This window comes from Myiozetetes cayanensis, unplaced genomic scaffold (assembly GCF_022539395.1).
Source record: "Myiozetetes cayanensis isolate MyiCay16 unplaced genomic scaffold, myiCay2020 scf2-11, whole genome shotgun sequence".
Taxonomy (NCBI): domain Eukaryota; kingdom Metazoa; phylum Chordata; class Aves; order Passeriformes; family Tyrannidae; genus Myiozetetes; species Myiozetetes cayanensis.
In genome coordinates this window covers 39,843,288-39,864,001 of record NW_026087411.1, presented here as the reverse complement: position 1 = coordinate 39,864,001, position 20,714 = coordinate 39,843,288, and positions in this window count along the sequence as shown.

Genomic DNA, 20,714 nt, shown 5'->3' with positions numbered 1-20,714 from the left:
TATTTCATTTTGGATCTTCCTTATAAGGGAAACAACAGTCTGCTTTCTGTGGAGAAGAAAGATGCTTTAAAGTCCAAATATTATAAGACTCCAAAGAATTAATCCAGGAGATAAACCAACAAATTCTTTAAGGACATTATTTGTTACTATAGATACACAACTACATCCAGAACTTCATTGTGAGGTAAAAAAGGAGAATTTGCTTCATTAATCATTTTTACTCTCCTGTCACAACTTGGTCGATGGGGATGCTGCTAATGACAGGGCAGTGAGCCATGGAGGTAGAAGTATTCAGTAAAAACAGACTGAACAAGTTGTTGCTCAGAGCTGGGGCAGAGGGGGCCTTTCCTTCAGCCACCAGGCTGTGTGTTACAGAACCTAACACTGAAAACCCAGTCATCTCCTGCTAAAAGGCACCTCCAGCTTTGTAGTTACTGCTTCAAGATTAAAAATGTCAACCTGCACCCTTGTTAACCTGCAATGTGGTCAAGGTCCTGTCTTCCTGCATCCTTGGACCAAAAGAGGATTTTTTTAATTTGATATTTCCTTATACAGACTTTCATTAACTGGTGCTATTGCAAGAAGTCACTGGGGCAAGTACTGAAGCATGAATTTTAGAACTGAATGGACAATATTATTACTAAAGTTTTATCTAGTATAGGAGCAGAGACGAAGATGCAACAAAATCCCAGGCTTCAGAGACTACAGGTGCTTTTCTCTGCCATTCCACCACTGCTCTCTTTTAGGTCTCAACAGCACTTCACGTATGCATTCACCTGTCCTGTTCTCATGTTCCCAAGAGCCATCAAAGATCATCCTCTACATAGGTAAAATATGCCTAGGAGACAGAGCTGGGCTGTTATTTCCCTGAGATACCAGTTTAGTGATTTTGTTACAAAGCCATAGTTTATGAGCCAAGTTGTTGGCCAAACAGAACACAGAAAGGCAGATCAAGGATGTTCCCCGGGGTGGCGTGGAGACATGCAGTGTTTTTGCTTCTGTCTCTCTATGGTAGTTTCCAGAAGTAGTATCATGCCAAGATGAACATCAAGAGTTGGCACCCATGGCATCCCTTGCTGAGAGCAAAGGCTGGCTTGCTGAGGTTACAGCCGTGCTCTCTGGCAAGTACATTCACTTGGCTGGAGTTTGTTGGATTTAGAAGCCAGAGAGGAACTAGGAGCACCCAAAAACACACTTTTTGAACTTCCCGTTAGACTTTTTCATGCTTCCTGTGAAGTAACACAGTAAATCTCGTGTGAAGGCAGGAAAGGACAGTTAGGTAAAGATCCTTCGGGGCAAGTTAGAAAAGAGAGGGCACTTGCAATGTCCACTTCCAACGTGCAGCTTTTTCAAGTAGCCAAGCCACATTTCAGAGATAGAAACACACCAGCCTGTGTTGTGGAAATCTGCACTGCACTCCATCCAGCCTGGCTGTGCAGGAGGCCAGGGCTCCCCATGGATCTGCTCAGCCAAGGCAAATCACCACCCCTGGCAATTCCTGCACCACGATGGACAGCATGCTGTTCCAGAGGGAGGGAAGTCGAGCTGCTGGCTTCTCTCCACACATGATGAAGAGGGCAAAATTATGTAAAATTATGCAAAAGCTGACATGATTTCAACCATAGTGAAACTCTCTTGGAAGAATCTTTACAGGGTTTAATAAAGATTAAAGCAGTAGACTACTTGAGAAGCTATTGTCATAACTAGAGAAGTTAGTACAGATTACCTTCTCTACTGAGATATTTCAAGAACATCAATTTAAAAATGCAATTGGAAGGATGATTTAAGTTCCCCATGGATATTCAGTAGACTTTATAAGGAGAATTGCCACAGAGAAAACCCATTAATTTTTTTATCAGACACTCTAGGAATCTCCCATAAATTGATTAATAACCACACCAGAAAGTGAGTTTGCCTCTATTTCCTCTGAAAAGGAGCTTATTTCTAGCCTGCCCTGCCTCTTAGTCCTAAAATGTCTTTAGCAACATATGGTCTTTTCTAAAAAAGATACTAAAAATTATGTGTCTGCCAAAGTCATAATTAATAGTCAAACACCCAGGCTCACATACTTGCTTCATTTTTTCTGTGTTTACTAAATATATATTCTAATATGGATAATTTTAGGATCATAAATTTTTTGGTGGCACAGAGGTATAATGATTTTTATATTAATAAAAAAAATAGAAACTGCTACCAAGTTATAAGATCTGAAATAACGAAGACTAAACCAGAAAAAAAAAATACATTAATTTTCTTCATGGGTGGTTTCTTGAAAATTACATTTCACACAAACTGAAAACATGAGCCTTCTCATTTGAGATTTTTTATAGCTCTGGATTACAAAGATTGTTAATACTGGTTTTTTTTTTTTTATCTTTCCATGCAAACAGCTATGTACTGTAGTCAGTACTCTAAGGCTCTTTGTGGACAAAATAAATAAACTACTTCTTAAAGTCTTTCACAGTGACGAATTTGCTCCAGACCCTGAATAACTTCACAACAGTTCTTTATATTCATTTGATTAACTTTTTTTTAAAAAATGGGAGTAGTGGAGCTGAATGCCATATTGCTGTATAAGCCTCACCAGCCCACAAAGAGTTCTGCCTCCTGCACACTTTACCCCTAGACATCAGACCAGCCCATTTGGTGATACAATTACTGTAACAGCTCATAACCCCTGCTGGAGGTGCAAGCACCCTTTTCTTCCACTGTAGCAGCCTGGAAAGGGTTAAAAGGAGCCCACTTCATTCTCTTGGCCAAATCAATTAGGCAGCACTGCGCCACAAGGGAGCTCTCAAAGCAGTCCTGGAGAAGGGTGAAAAATGAGGAGGGTTCTATGAGATCTACATGCAGAAAACAAATGTGAGAGAACCCTTTGCAGGCTCACATGGAAAGGGTGAGGGACCTTATTTTAAGCAGAAACTCCCCATGTGCCTCATACCAACCAAAAAGGAGGTCCAGTTTCCACTGAGTGGCATGGAGAAGGCAGAATGAACTGATCACTGCTCTTGAGACTGCTGTTCTCTGGGAGCAGTTTGCCTGACGAAGCTCATATTTAGGCTCTTTGTGGGATAGTGAGGAAGTTCTTGATCCATGTAAATATTTTGGGATACAGTTGTGGGGCTCACAGGAGCTGCAGGACTCTCCTGCATCTGCCAAACCTAACAGGTCCATCTGCTGCTGTGAAATTCCCATGTGCTCTTGCTCTAATATCAGTCATGCTAATTTGTAGCTCTTATTTGGGGCTAGGTGGTGGGATGATGGGTATCTGTGTTCCAGGCACTCTGGGGGAAGGTCAGCTCGGAAGAGCCCTTATTTGGAGCTTCTGCAAGCTGTCTACGGGAAGAATGAGATGCCTGTGCTTGTGCTGGGTAGCACAGCAGGTGAAGGCTTTTGGAGGAGATGCAGTGTGACCACAGGTGGGAGGTTTCAGCTCCGAGTCCCTCTTCAGAAGCAGTGTAATCAGCAGAACCATGATTCATGAAGCTGCCAGTTGCTGACAACTGGTGAGTACAGAATAATTAATTACTGATGTAGGTCCTGCAGCCCGCCCTCGTGTACAACCTCTTCTTCTGGTTTGGTCTAGTAGTCCAAAACAACTCCCAAAACTTGGTAGTTGGCATATACTGCAGTTGAGTGTGTGGAGAACTGTTGCTTTTTCCTAGTCTGCCTGTTTAAAATGTACAAAATAAATTTTGCTTCTCGGGGTTTTGGATGCATGGTGGTGAAAGGTAGGATGTGAAAAGAAATGACTCACAGCAATTATCAGCTGAAAGTAATACTTTGCTATGAATTCCTGTTTCCTACGCAATCTTACTATTGCAAGGTTCCTACACTAGTTGTAATCACAACTTCAAGGTATCAAATTTTAAAATTTTAAAAGAAATAGAACAAACAAATTCTCAAGCTGCCAAGAAATATTACATTACTTGTTTTATAGTTTGGTTTTTTTTTTTTAATAAGGAAGTTTGTTTTTTCTTTTTATGGTTTGCTTTTTGGTTTTTTGTTTGGTTGGTTGGTTGGTTGTTTTTGTTTTCCTAGTATCATTAAGTGAAGTCTTGCTTTCACCAGGGCAACTGTGTTTTGTCAGAAAACCAATTATGCTCCTGGAAGTGTTAGGCTGCGAAATTTGTAGAAAGTGTTTGCACGGATCCCTGAGACCTAAACTCATCTGTAGTGTCATGGCTTATGCTGGGTGCAAAGCATTATGGTTTCATTTGTTCTTCCTACTTTCATAAAGCTCTAATAATGGTCCAGGTTACAAAGAATTGCACAGATCTAGGAAGAAAGACATAACTGGTTCACTTGATGAAAAAGCAATTTGTATCAAAATAACTGACATCTTTCTTACTGCCCCTACACTTTCCACCTAATATTTTATAAATATTGTACAAATTGATTTAGGTAAAATATCTTCCCATGGGCTTGCTTGAAGAATGCCAACCACTTTATCATTTTATGTCAGTCATACCAGAAATCAAAAGGAGATGTGTTTCCCAGTAACAAACATGCCTATAAACTCACATAGACCAAGAGAAGACAATAGGCTGAAAACTGTGAGGGAACTGGAAAGGGAAGAATTAAGTTCTACCTGACTGGATTGTGTAAGACCCAGAGGTTCAGGACCCTCTTGTAGTGGTTATACCTCCCTTGCATATCAGGAAGCAATGAAGAAATTTTGAAGGAATGTGAATAAAATAATTGGTCTCGCAAGAGTAGAGGGAGGCAACTGCATTTACTCAGGCAGCAAAAAATAAATATTCTTGCCTGAGTATATGTTTTGCTTCTGTTAAACTGTTTTGAGAGTCAGGCTTTTTTTTTTTTTATATATCCTGCCAGACCACAGGCAGCACATTTGTCTTTTGAAATTTAGACTAGAGGTGGCTAGGACTTCATGGCCTTGGGCTGCACAGTCCACAGACGCAGAACATCTGCAGATGAGGGTTTGGATCTGCAGAGTACCTCAGTCAGTTCCTGCCCTTCTGGAGCAAAATGGAGACAAAGCCATACTTTGAACTGATTCCATGGAGAAGAGGCTTTTTTTCTGCCTCCCCAGCCACCCACTTTCCCTGCCACACATTTAATGAGATGCATGCAAAACATTATTTATGAGAGGTGCACAACTCTATTAAGAAACTGTTGTCAGTATAAGTAAATTGTCACGCGCTCCCTCTCCTACCCAAAGAGGCAATAAGGCTCTACAGAACAGGGTGAATAATCAAGATCTGTATTATGATTTGCCTTTGAGGTTTGTGTCAAATGCTTCAGCAAAGGTTTTAAGCTTGATTTAATTCCCTAAATGTGTTAACAACTAACAACCATTGAGTCTGTTTTTTAATGCAACTCATTTAATACACAGTATAAAATAAAGTAAGGATTGAATTACATGGGTATGCAATTATACTTAGAAAAATGTACTGCAATGAGCTTTTCAATTTATAGGCAGGAAATGAAGCTCTGTAATTATGTGACAACATAAAACCAGAGCAATGAAATTGGAATCTAGTCCTTCCTTTTTCTAGGTCTACTATCAGTAAACATGACCTTGTCCCATTCTCCCTTCTATGTAGCTCAAAGAAGATTCCTGGTGAGAATCTAGTGAGAAACTGATAATTTAGAGATTTAAGAAGAGTGTATCATTGTCTGTATTGCTAGTGAGCAACAGGACAGTACCCTATGGTAGCTCAGCTCCCTAACTCAAGCGTAAGATCTTTTAGGATGTCAGCTCATATTTTAATCACAGTAAAGCATTCTTCAGCACAGACCAATTTAAGCCAATTTTGGAATCTGCCCTGTTCTGAGGTGAGATAATGCCATAAGATATAGCTGTGAGAGGGGAAAGGACAAACTCGCAACCCTCCCTGTCCCAAACCCGGTAAGACTTAAAATCTAAAGTCACAGAGGGTGAACATGTTGAACCTCTTATGCTGCTTAATTATGAAAGTATGGTTTACAAAATACAGTTCAGATTCCAAGACAACATGATAACACCAGTTTCATGTAATGCTTTTTAATAAAATATTTGATAGAAAGTAAGGCTAAAAGAAAGCCAAATTAATAATGAGTAAGAGGTTCAGTCTTATCTTGGTGAAAACACATTTAGTAGGAATTGTACCTACAGTATAATGTGTTCTTCATAAGAGTGATATTCTCTGAAGAACAGTTTAATTTAAAGAAAAAAATTAGCTCTCTGTTTCCACAGAATACACTCTGGATTTAATGCAATGATATGAACACTTACTACCAAAGGGTATGATCTTCAGAGTAGAAAGAGCTGTGTTTGAATACTCTCACTAGGCATTGTGCTTCAGCTGAAGTAATTTTGGTTACTTTTGTGATCATCTAATTGCAGAGACTGGAAGACAGAAGGAACAAATTGAATGAGGTCTTTGCTAGTGAGGATTGAGAGAGGCTGGAGCTTCAGCCTGAAAAGGGCTGCTGAAGGAAAGGCCAGGCTGCCAGAGGAGCTATTCCCAAAAAAGTCTGCTTTGGGGCTATGGCTGGGGATTTTATGCCATAGCTGTGTTAGGCATGTGACAAGAAATACTGATAATGAATCTAGGACAGGGATTTCTCATGGAAAGTAGAGAAACTCTTGTTAATTACTAGCAAAACCACAACACCCAGCTCTTCATTTTAAAGTAGCCATTATTAAGGTACTTCTAGTGACCTCTCTCCCTCAGAAGCTGATGGACTTCAGGCACACTTCTAGCTCTACTGAAGATGTTTTACGTGTTCACTGAATATTCATTGGCTTCTGTTACAGAACTGCAGAACTTAAACATTAATTGGATCAATGCTGTTTCCTCCTTTCAGTTACATAATTGTTATATGAAATTTCTTTGTACTTGTATAATTGTTTTCAGTAATTTGAGAACAGAGAGTATTTGCGGTCCAAGCAGTTAATCTTGATTAAGCTGGAAAGGGAATCCACTAATCACATACATATTGCATAACTGAGCTATAAAAGCTTTTGAATCAGTGATCTCTAGCAGGTACATTCTGTGTTATGCTGCTGTTAGCGTTATGGTTTACCTGATTTAATAGAAGGAATATATTAACAATTTTTTAGCTGTATAACCAAGAAATATGAATGCCCTATTTTTTTTCTCTTCATGATCATAGAACCTATAACTAGTTGCTCATACAATCCAAATATTCATTGTGTTCACAAGAATTAGGATATGTATCTTTGTAACACAGAATACTGAAGCATAGATGTTTAACATGGAAAAATAGAAATTGCATAATCTGTGCTAGTAAAGAGGAACCTCCCAGATGTATCAAACTGTATTGCATATGAGACTAGACTGCTTACTAGTGACAACTTGCGTACTCCAAAGTCCTTGTTTCCTCTTTGCATGAGAGGATTTGATATTCATAGAGGAAAAGTGGGAGTGAGAGAGTGATACATATCTCACTAACCTTGTCAGGCTATTGTTTGAGTTTTTACTCCTATCCAGAGTAAAAAGGAAGAGTAACATAAAGCTGTTAATATCGCTTGCTTTAGCCATGTGATCTGTGTGCTCAGCATTGGCTGCAGGTGCTCTAGGTTTCTGTTATCACTGTTGAGGGAACCATTTCAGCCCATACTCATTCATTATTTCAAGGTGTCTGTTTGGGTAAGCAGCATTTGATCTTCAGTTTGGTTGGAAAATAGGTGTTGCTGTGTCTTACAAGCCGCAGTATAAAGTCAGTGAGATCGCTGCGCTAGTTAATGCTGATCTGATGGAACTGCAAAATTAAGAGATCTGTCTTGTAGAGCTATGAAAGCTCTAAAAGAAAGCTCAACAAAGAGAATCTCTTTGCAGTTTTCTTGTGTTTTCCTGTGCACATTGGTTTCTTGAATTGTCCTCTCTTCCTGTGCTTCAAGAAAAGAAGGAGGTGAAATTGCCAATCTCCTTGATGTTGACTTAATAGTGCCTTTTTTTTTTTCCTTGCTTCTGAAGACAGATAATCTACAGAAAAGTATTCTGAAAACCCTATGAAGCCTGTTGAATGCATTGGAGATGAATTGTCTTCTCAGTGGTCTCTAAGGGTATGCCTGACTTCAAATCCCAGTAATCCTATCTATCTGGCACTCGGAATGTTTATGCAACTACCTCAGCCAGCATGGGACTCCAGATAGCATTGAAAGCATGGTGATGGAGTATTGAGCTCTTCCCTATATCCCTTTCTGAATGATGAACTGCAGTGGCGAGTAGTAGTAGTACGTCTTCCAAAGTAGTCCTAAACAGGCAGCAGTAGATATACTCACAGAAAGCAGCTGATTTTATATTTTCTGAATATCCTATCTTGGGAAAAGGTGTATGAGATATCTATAAATACATTATTTCTGAAAAATTCCGGTGAACACCCCCTGTTGTAACTGATCAAACTTTTCCAAAAACTAAAGACTTAAACAAACTCAAATATTAACACTTGCGTAACCTCAGTACTTGCCCAAATTCTTTTCCTTATTTGTAGGTCTTCTATTTCACATGAAGAGTAGATAAGCACTTTAATGCTAGAAAACAGTTTGATTCTACTGTAGTTTAACAGGGCTTTTAAATTAAAATTAACAATTGAGCTGCTAAGAATAGGTAAAACAAAGTTCTGGCTTTGTTTTTTTTCTTTGGTTTTTTTTTGTTGTTTGTTTGTTTGTTTTAATCACAGAATCAATTAGGTTGGAAAAGACCTCTGAGGTCATCAAGTCCAACCTATGACAGAACACGACCTTGTCAGCTAGACCACGGCACTTAGTGCCAAATCCAGGGATAGTGACTCCACCACCTCCCTGGGCAGCCTATTCCAAAGTCTAATCACCTTTTCTGTGAAGAATTTCTTTCTAATGTTCAACCTAAACCTCCCCCCGAGCATCTTAAGATATTGCTAGATGCCTGGGAAATCCACCTGGCTACAACCTCCTTTCAGGTAGCTGTAGAGAGCAATAAAGTCTCCCCTGAGCCTCCTCTTCTCCAGATTAAACAACCTCAGCTCCCTCAGCCGCTCCTCATAGGACATGCTCTCCAGACCCTTCACCAGCTCTGTTGCTCTTCTTTGGAAATGCTCCAGCACCTCAATGTCCTTCCTGAATTGAGGGGCCCAGAACTGGACACAGGTAATTTGTTAAGCTAATATGCTTTGAAAATCAAAATCCGAACGCAATCTTTCTACCTACAGAGTAATATTTGAGTTTCCAGTCCAGGACAGAGTAGTGAAAAGTTATGTGGTTTTGTTAGGAAAAAAAATTCTCTATAGGTTGCATTTTGTACATTAGAACAATTTTTCCACTTAACATCTCTGACATTTATTGATATTTATAAATGACAACTATAAAAAAGCTTACTTGGAGAAAGATGATATTCTGGACTGCTTGAATTGTCAACCAAATGTTTTCAGAGGTGTTAATTGCATCATTCATCTCAATAGGATTCTGGTGCTAAGGCTGAACAGTGATGGCCTTTTTAATTTCCCTCAATTGATCAAAGCAGGCAAGAAGAAAGAAATGCTGTTAGATTCTTTTGTAAGATCTTGATAACAGCTCCTTTAGCTTAGGCAAGTGGATGGTATTTTGGAAAGTATTGCAAAGTCTGAACTGCTTTCCCTTCTATTCAAATGCATTTTCTCCCTGTTAATGAAGAGTATGCATGTGTCAATGTCAGCCTTGATGTATTAGCAAGCAAAACAATTCTTTGAATTCAAGTAGCTCAGTACTCATCAATACCAAAATTCTTTTGTGTGGATGGATAAGTAGAGAAGTGTGGTGGGCTGGCTCTGGCTGGATGCCAGGTGCTGCCAAAGCTGCTCTATCACTCCCCTCCTCAGCTGGGTAGGGGGAGAAAAAACATAATAAAAGGTTTGTGGGTTGAGATAAGGACAGGGAGGCATCATTCACCAATTACTGTAATGGGCAAAACAGACTTGATTTGGGAAAATTAGTTTAATTTACTATCAATCACATCAGAGTAGGATCATGAGAAAATAAAAACTAAATCTTAAAACACCTTCCCCTCACTACTGCCTTATTCCTAGGCTTAACTTTACTCCCAGTTTTCTCTACTTCCTTCCTTGTGAGCAGCACAGAGGGACAGAGAATAGGGGCTGTGGAAGAGTTCATCACGTGTTTTCTCTGCTGCACCTTCCTAGGACGGAGGAAACAAATGAATAGATTACATTATACAGAAAAGAAGTGCTAGTAATTGGTGTGGCAAAGTGTGGCAGCAGCAGAACCTTCTGCATGGAGCTTTGCACTAAAATCACCTGTTCAAAGCCTTGCTTTTGCACCACCTGGAGGCTGCAAGCTTCTCTGAAATGAATCTCTCCAAACTCTGAGAAATGTCATTTTTCATTTATGTGTGTTGAGATAGCCTAGTGCCTTGATGCTATTTAGCAGCAAAACTCATTCCACTGGGATTCTCTTTTGATGCCTGTGCCCATTGTCACTACAAATAATGCTTTACATAAACTCAGCATAACGCTGCCAATACTATTACGGTAAGAAAGCCCTGAATTAAGGTCGTCTTCTTTTTCCCTCCTGTTCTTCCTGATAGCAAACTCTTGTGCTATTGTTGGAATGTCAAACTATTCTTACCTCCAAATCTTTGATATTAGGTGAGCTCACCTGTGTAGACTGTTACTTATGGATTTTTGGGTTTGGTGTGGTTTATTTTGGTTTGGTTTGGTTGTTTTGGTTTTTTGTTTGTTTGGTTTGGTTTTGGTGGGGTTTTTTTTGTTTGGACAAATCACACTATGTGATCCTATAGCAAAGTGTACAGGATTACTGTAACCTCCAGTAAAAAGATCATGTTTGAAGCTTCACTATCATTTATTGGGTGTCATGGGTTAAATGTCAGAGCTAGGAATCGGGCTTTCATTTACATGTCAAACACAAAATTTTGGTGATATTAATTAAAATTTCTATCTTACACTGTACTGTCATAATATAAAAGATGAAGTTGAAGCTACCTACAGCACAGAGAAATGCTGTTTAAATAGAAGTGATTCTCAGCTAGAAACTATCATAGAAGTACCAGTGACATGCAGGTTACTGCCAATTCCTACCACCTTCTGCCATGAATCATCCAGTGTCACACCTCAGGGATCTCTTACTATTCATCTTTAAATGGGATAGATATTTAGGAATCACTAGCTCAACTTAACATACATATTGCAAACAAGTCTTTTGCACTTTTAACCAGGCCCTTGATTCCCCACATATATTGCCTGCCAGTCTAGAACTAAGCAATCAATATGAAGGAAGATAAATGCACTTCACCATCAAGGAGCTGTCACTGCAATGGATTTATGACTTTGAGTGTGACAAGATGTTATCTTGTTGCAGATAAGCTAAGACTGTTAATTCATGTTGATAATGTTTATATTTGCCTAGAAATTAATTAAACACAGTTTAAGCATCTGGTTTCTGGAAAAAAAGGAAACTTCTCTTGTATTACTTTTCAACCACCACTTTCCACTCAAACTGTGTTTAGAAAAGGAAAATCTAACACAAGTGCTTATGCTTAAATGACTCTCAGTTTATGAACAGAGCTTATTATATTTGCATCTAATCATGGTCCATAAAGTTGGGGTGGCAAAGGGAAGAGGGGAGAGAAGGCAACTGTTTGCAGAAGCTTCTCTACAGCTTGACAGTTAGAGCAGAAGCTGCAAACTAGTCAGAACTAGAAGCTGCACAATGAATGACCTAGGTCTGCAAAGTTCCATCTCTTCTCAGGAGACAAGCAGAGCTGAAAGTTTCCAATTGTCCTGTGAAGCAGCAGAGCACTCTGGCCTCTTGTTTGGTCCTTCTCCAGGTTCTCAGCTTGCTGCTGGAGAGAACAGCCTCCACACAAAAGCTATGTCACCTGCCCACAACTCTGCAGCACTTGTCAGTCTCATTTTAAATGATGGTAGCTCAGCATCCCTACTAAATGTTGTTATGGTGACCGTGGAAATCTAACACTGAGCACTGCATCTGTCTGCTTATCCACTGCTAATGATCCTGCTGTGTACAACTTCAAAAGGAAGGGAACCAATGGGTTGTTTTTTAAAACCTCCTGGATGATCAAAGAGGACAGAGACTACAAAACTGTCCTTCTATTAAAAAATTAATGCTTGAGTTTGATCCCACGTAAAGGAAGGGAGTCTCTTGGTATATCTTTACAGGTAGATCCTTTGTTTATTTAGGGCCTGGCTATGTTCCTGCAGAAGATGGTAAAAATTCCCTATGTCTGCAGCCTCCAGTGGGGCCCACAGCTGGTACAGCAGCTTGGAGAATGAACAGATCAATGCCATGGCATGGCATGTGTGTAAGTGTATGTGTGTGTGTGCACAGACACACATACTTTGTTAAGAAGGCATTAACAGAGGGTGAGAACATGTATATGCTGGTACTGGACAGTTCCATATTCCAGAATTGTATAGTTCATTCTCAGGGATATTTTCCTATTCCTCCCTTCAGGTCTTGGTGCCTTTTCCTGAACACTGGAAATGACTGAGTCTATGCTGGTAAATAACTTAAAACCAAATAAAATTAACAGGTGCTTAGGAAAGATGTAGTAATGAAGTGGGAAGGAGTGAAACTTCTTAAACTCATAATTGATATGTTTAGTGCAGGTGAACAGCATAATTGTATGTTACCTTTTTATCCTCAGTAAAAAAATGGTCACAGCCTTATGAAAGGTTTTAATTCCTGCTTTTACATATGTACATGTACTTTCTGTAAATCAGTTTAGTTGGTCTCTCACTGTATATTTGCTTGTCTCATTGGTTTGTGTCAAACAATACCACAACCTGGGTGGCACTAGATGCAAACCCCCTACCTGACCCTTAGGGTAGGTCAGGTAGACCCTAAGGTGATGAGAGGGTGCTCTGCAGCCATTCTGCCTATCATAGAACAAGATAGTAGAGGGCAGGCTGAACTATAGAAGAAAATGACATGCTGATAACTGTTACCCCTCGTGGACAACTATATCCCTTCTTGTCTGATGCTCAGCAATTTAGATTCCATAATAATCTAAGTTCTCAAGGATATTCAGGCTTTTTGTCCTCCCAAAATTTCCTTTCCTGCTTCTGAGTACTGGGAGGAGATTCTACTTTTTTTCTTGGTACCGTCTACTTTTCTGTTGTGATTTGGCTGCTTCTATTTTGTCATTTTGATGAGTGCCTCTCACAAGTGCCTGTCAGAGTTCAAGAAGTGTTTGGACAGCACTCTCAGGCACATGGTGTGATTCTTGGGGCTGTCCTGTGCAAGGTCAGGAGTTGGACTTCGATGATTCTTGTGGGTTCCTTCCAACTCAAGATATTCTGTGATTCTATGAGGTGAAATTGGAGCCATGGAAGCAGTCAAGCAGTGCTTCTCCTAACACCCTCTTGCATTGCAGGCTGCAATCTCTTTTACACTTCATTTGTATCTTTACAAATGTCAGTAAAGAATCTTTTCAAAAGTTAGTGCTATAAACTGAATGTCTGAAAGGCATGATAGATAATACTCTCTGCAGCTCTGAGCTGGCTCATAGGCAATAGAGCTGATGAGCATTCATGGGTAAGGCGTGAGTATCAACAGTAACTAAATTTTATCAGATGAAATGGTGACTCTGGAGGGGGGTGGAAAAAGCATTCATTCTTAACTACAGAATGGACATTCAGAAAAGGGAAAACAAGTCATTACACCAGTTCCAGGATTTATTTGTTTTCAATCTTGTTTGACAACTAAAATGTAATAAAATGGAAAAAGCAAGGAGGTTGCAAATAATGAGGTAGCTATTGACAAATGCAATACAAAACATTAAATGGAATAACAGCAGCAACTGCAACAACACTTCTCTAGAAATCTGATTTTGTTTTTACTGGTGTGATTTTGGCCTGGCACATGAAATAACTGCTGCCAGTGAGCAATGGAGATTGATGTCACCACTGTGGACAAGAGATGGACAAGATGAAATTCATAACTTGATGTATGTCTAGCTACTCACATAATGCTGGAGGCTCCAGCAAACACGGCTAAGAGAAGCACTTTGTTGTTTTGGTAAGGATAGTTATCAACATAGTTTTGCTTAGTATTGAAAGTGTATGTTTTCTGTTGAGATGTAAGCCCCTCCTCCTGTCCCAGGCAAGCAGGAAAATTCATGTATTGTCTCCTTCTCATAACAAATAGCTGTAAGGGATTCATATGAAACTTTGCCCTACCACCAGACTTAAAACAGCAGCACAGTGAGACTGTAAAGATGGCATCTTATTGCTATACTCAGTCTATTTTTAATCTGATCTGCTTACTTAAGGAAAAGAGATGTTAGCCTGTGCAGTCCTGTTGTCCCATGAGAATAAAATAGGTGAGAAAATGAAAACAATTCCCCCTTTTTTTTCCTTATAAAGCAGTGTTTCCTAAATGGTGAACCTTTGTTCATGCTGCTGATGCACAAGCCTGAAAAATAGCTTCCATCCCTAGGCTGCCTCATGGGGAGTGTGTGTGGGTTTTTTCATAAACCTGTGAATATGATCTGGTGGTGTGCTCTCATGATAGATACAGATTCCCTCAATATCATGAAGATTGCCTCTCTGGAGTATGAGCACACTCTGGAAGAACTGTAAAGCAGCATATTTTCTTTGTACATGTTCTTGCTATCTGTTGTTTTCTGTTTTTCAAGGTCTAGTTACTAATTGTACAATGGTCTAATAAAGGCACCGCTCGGATTTACTAACTGGCAAAACTGTTAAATAAGCACAAATAGTTTTCATAAGCTTGACTCAAAGGTCTCACTTCAATCAATGAAAACTTTTCATCAGTTACTTTGTAGAATTTTTGGGTTTACTTGTCCTACTATCATAAAATATCTCAATACTAAAATAATATAAGCACATTCTGCAAAGCTACTAAGAAAGAGAAATATTTAATCTTTAGTGAGAGATACACCAGAGCCAATATAGCTTGCTAGTCCATGGATTACTACAATGTCAGAAAACCTGCTGTTCGTAACTTCCACGTTTGTTGTATATCTCTTCAAAGTTGTGAGCAGAGCTGCATGTTTCATTCAGGTTTTTTTAATTTGGCTGCTAAGATTAGGCTTAAAAAAATGGCTTCTGTACTCTACAATATCTCTGCTTTTGTATAATATTCAGGAGTATTACACCAAGCAAGGCAGAGAACATCCACATCTATTGGAGGCGAGAGGGAAGAGAGCTCTTACTCAGCTTTGCAAGGACAAGGTACTATTTATGGACTAAAGCAGTCCAAGTGAACCTGAGGTGTGTGGAACAGCATGACCACCTCAGTTAATGCATGGTGTGGGTGGGCTTTTGTCTTGAAGGGTATCATAGTAATGGACAATGAAGCAGGTGTGAGGAGAAGCCACAAAAAAGGCCCTTTTAGATATGACAACGAAAGAAATAAATAAAATTTCTGTCTGTAATTGGTGTCAAAAGGCAGTCTAAAATCTGTTGTGAAGAGGATTTGTTTTGTTTAATACATTTAAGGTTACAAGCCATTAATTTTAGTAGCAGTTGAGAGCTAAAACTCTTGATATATATGTGTATGAGTATTGGAGGATTGCAAAACACTATCTGCAGCTCAGTGTTCAGGCAATAACATTGGCTGTGTTTTGAAGGGGCTATTTTATTTCCTTTTCAATGTTTACAGAAATGCATTGAAAGCAATACAAAAATCCCATGTGCAATACAAAGGGTGCAAATTACCTCTTCATTTCACAGTAAAGCATAAAAAGTTGCTGTTTATCAACTTTTTAATGTGTGAAATCTCAACTGCAGAAGAAAAAAGTAAAAATGGATTATTCTAATTTTTTTTTTTTTTTTTTAGCTATTTGGTACAACTAAACTTGATATTTCTGGCAGGCATTAAAAAAATCCTATTAGGGACGTTTGCAATATCCTAGTTTTCTCCCTCTACTACAGATTTTAACCAAAGAATATCAAGGCTAGCATTTGTAACTTATCTCTATAGCCAAATACTCAATTAAAAAACCCACAGTAGCCTGAAGAACATCTCTCTCCCAGTCTTTCTCACAGGTCCTCAGTCTTACGCAGCACTGTCATTTCCTGAAGTGCCATAGAGTTCTATATCCTAGGACAACTTTCAGTCATTTTTATCTCTGGATTAGTATTTCAAGGACAATATCTGTATTTCAAGACAGACAAGGTGAGTGTCCCTTCTCAAATGAAGATACCGAAACATTATGTGATCTCTTCCGTACCTACATGCATGGTTTTAGTTTGCCTTCCACATACTGCCTCATGTTTATCATGTTGCTAACATGGCTCACTTTACTCTAATTTTACTTGGATAGGAATTTTGCATGAGCCAGCAGAGGCTACATATAAGGAAAACCTTTAGCTCAAACCCAATAAAGGTAGCCTAGAAAAAGGAATATAAAAGTACACATTAGAAGAAACGTTACCAAGAAAGGAACATAAGGATCTACTAATTTTTAAGATGTTTTTACATGCTTAACTTAAGTGAAAATAGAAGTCGAGACACTTGCAATAAAATTTTCTTGCAGCCACATTTCTTTTGAAAATACAATAAAGTGACCAATCACAAAAATCATGCCACTCTTCAAAATGAGAGCCTACCTGTGAATTCAGAGGCTAGATGTTGGAAGCAACTCCATTAAAATGGTGACGTTTCACCAGCTTGAAATAGATTAATTGAGCTTGGTGAATAACTCTGCCTTAAATTTTCGTGACTTGAGACTAGTTTGCTTGAGCACTTCTTGCTTCTGTTAAGAAATGCAGCTGCTCATATCTACATACAAAAAGCCTATTTCCATCTAGACAACCACTTGTAAGAATATTTTAACTCCCTGGGACATTTGCTCTACATGTTTAAGTAAATAATCTAAACACCGTTTCCAAACCAGAAGGTTGAGATCTGGTTCATAGGCTGTTGTGTCTGAGAATTATAACGCAATTTACTTGACAATAAAGTAAATGTTATTATGTGCCATAGATGCATGATTTGAAGCAATAATGATGGCATTAATCTTGATCTTTGCAATGTTTTGATAGGTATGATTATACACACATGCTTTTCATCCACTTTCTCCATGTCTTTCTGAGCTGTAATTGCTTAGAAAGACTGTGAGGCACTGGTGAAAGGTGATGTGGTGTCTGTATCAACTATTGTAAGTAAAAGTATACTTTTAGACCACCAAGCGATGCTAATATACTTTCAGCTATTAAAAAAAAAAAAAATTAAAAAATTGCTGGAGGATGCTAGTGTATGTGGCTTTCTCAAATCTAAGCTTTTCTATCCAGCTTTCCAATCATCATGCACAGCAAAATAAGTCTGATGCATTGGATTGCACACAGAGAAGCCATACTATTTAACATATTGTTCTGTGCAGTAAGCAGCTCTAGCATGAATGGGCTGGGGGGAAGTCTGGACAGTTCAGGAATACAGCTTTTGCAAGGTCATCTTCTCCTGACTCAACCTTTAAGAATCTGATTTAAAAGCTTTCTGACTTTCTTCAGCAAATGCCCTTTGGCAGGATTAAACTGCACCGCTGCCAATCCAGCTCAATACCAAGCATGTTAATGAGGTGTCTTGGCCTTTTTATTAATTCTACAAGGAGGGTAGTCCATTCAGCAGTGACTGAGAAGGTTTAATCAAATAATCTCATTGTTCCAAATTTATCACCACAATAAAATAATCTACTAAAGAAATACAAGATGAAAGGACTCATTTTTTAATGCTGCATCACTTTATACTAAGAAGCAGTGCAGCCTTGGGGCTCACAATAGTGCCAACATCTGCCCATATGTGGGTAAACAGTCTATAGGGGTGTTGCTGTTTAGAGAAGGGACCTGCATAGCACCCCTGCAAATTGTCTGCCCGTAATTCTCACTCTTACTCTCACTAAAAATTTATACTCTTAACAGATTTAATTTTATTTTCAATGAAGTATTTTGATTTCAAAAACATCTGGAAAAAAGTGTAGTGAGATACAGTCTTATCCATGACATGATGAAATCTATCCATTGCAGGTGACAAAAAGTTGAAAAAGAGGACAACTTTTTGTATATTGTGGAGGGAAGTGAGGTCTGAGTTGCTGTAACAGAATAGTTATAGTAGCTTCCAAAATTATTTCTGGAAGATCTGGAAAAATAAGTATGGTTAACTTACAAATAGGATTTAAAATGCATACATGGAAGTAACTGGCTATGCTCCACACTTTGGAACCATATGGCAAAAATGTAATGCCTTTTTGATCTTCTATGCTCACAGATCAAAAATTCAGCTGTGGGTTTTTTAATGTTTCAGACACATGAGCAGCTTCAAACAGTTGCCATTAATTTTATACTGTAAAAATTGCCTCTCAAATCAGTTTCCAAGTGTTCCTTTCTCTTCAGAAATCTCTCCTGCTGAGAAATCTGCACAGTCCAAGGCTAGTGTCACACTTTCTGCATCAAAAAAACCCCAACTTTAAACACACCTTAGAAACCAGAAAAAACCCCAGGATGTTTATCTGAAAAGTGAGAATTATCAGTCTTTTCTTGGGGCTAGCACAATATCCAGATAAGCAACTTAAAACTTAATATGAATATTGTGCCCAAATTCAATAAAGCGACTGCCTACCCTGAGCATGAATTCAGTAAGAGTTTTCTAAAGTTCTTCATTCTCTATTCTCTCCCCTAGGTCTTTTCGGCTTTTTTTTCTTTTTTGTTTTGTTTTGGGTTTTTTTTTGTTTTGTTTTGTTTTTGTTTTTCTTTTTTTTTAAATTCCTCCCCCACCAGGCTAGCCAGTGTAGATAGCTGTTCCTATGACTTCACCCTCTCCTTATTCCCTGGCTGTCTGGCTCACTTCTCAGCCAAACCTGCGGTACAAGGACAAACTAGGAGCCATACACAGCATCTAGCCTTTCCTTAACCTCAGTTTTGCAGCCCATTATTTCTAGTACAAATAACTTGAAGTGACAGAACATGAAGGGATACCAAGGTTATATAGCACAACGATTGAGTTTGAAATTCAAGCCTCTGTTTCTCAAAATATGGGCTATTGAAGAGGTCTGCTGTGCTGTATTCTCTGTCATTGACACCTCCTACAGTCCTTTTGGGGTCTCTTGCTGGAAGAAGGAAATGTTACTATTTTTCTGCTCTTTGCATTTCAGTTTTTGATTTGAACTGGGAAGAGAGGCACTGGTAGGGCTTGTACACCACCAAGATATGATGAGATGTCCTAAATTTTTTTTTTGCGCTTCCCATCTAACAATGGATAGCAAAACAAAAAATAGGTCTATTTTCCATTCCAAATAAAAGTGACTTCTATTTTCCACAGTGTCTGTCAAAGAAAGAAACTGAACAGTTTATATTCAACCACTTCAAAGTAGCAGATTAAAATCAGCTTTCTTTAAAGCAGCATACCTCCCCACAACTGGGACACTGACTCTATATGTCCCTTCCTGACTGCAACAGACAGCTACATTGTAATTTCCAGAGCTTTCCTGTTGCTTTCAGCAAGGTGTCAAGACAAAAATTCTGATGCTTGTTTGGTTCTGCCATGCATTGCAGGGGTCTCAGAAGAATGTGAGAGCTCATGTGAAAAATGTGCTGCAACTTGTCTCACATTCGTCTGACTGCTCTCTCAAGCACAGTGTTGGTTTCTCTACTTGAGAGAGCAAGTGTGCTTCTATTAAAGGTAGTCAGGCTTATTATTCAGTCTTGCACTTGGCCATTTTCTGCCTACTGTATCACTTTTTCTTGGTTCTTTGGGTTTATTGAAACCAATTAAAGGTGGTACAAAATATTTTCAAAATATGAACGCAAGCAAACATTACCTAGGATGGACTAGAAAGTTTCTAGCTATGTATTTTTTTTTGTTGTTCATTCCAAATATTTTGTGTATGAAATGGATTACATTCAAAGTTGCAGTCCTATTTAGTCTAAACAGCATACTACAATTAGTCCTACTGACTGAGCTGGAGTCACTCAGCATATGCAGTAGCATTATATTCATGTGGATGTCAAATTTGACCCCAGCCAGGGAAACTGAATAGTTTTGCCATACAAGCGTTTCCATGTACTACATAGCACTTTCATCATATACAGTGTATTTCTGTCCAACACCCAAAAACTCTTGAGACAGGAACGTCTAATTAATGGCTCAGGCTTATACCTTCAGCATAAAAATACTAAGAAGCAGGAATATACATCTACTACAGAATATTCAGTTAGAAGACTACTCGCTTAAATGTCTCCTTGCTTAAGGAGGGAGTTGAGTTTTCTTCTAAAGACTCACTTCCTAGGTGTGATTTTTATGAACTGGAGTAGAAGGAACACATCAGCTTCATGCTGTAGTTTATGCAGTGGTGATTATTTTGCTGCCCAATGAAATATCATTGTTATCCTATTCTAATATGTCACTGTGTCCTTTAAATCTAAAACTCTTATCTTAGGGTAGGAGTTGGGAAAAATAAAAAAACAAGTACTTACCTTTCTCATGAAGTGAGTCGTATTTTGATAAATGTAAGCTTCCATCACAGAGAAACTTCTAGCAAGCTACTATTGATGGAAGTGAAAATAAATACAGTTTAAATTATATTTTCCTTTGACAGGGCATCACATTGTAGACAACATAATACTAATATATAATAATGGCTGTGCCTTTTAAGAGCAGAATATCAGTCAAGCATATAATTTCATGTTGTCTGAAGAAAAGTAAAAAGGAGTATCTGACAGGACAGAATAAGTCTCCACACTCTGGAATAATTAGTTATTGTTCCCTT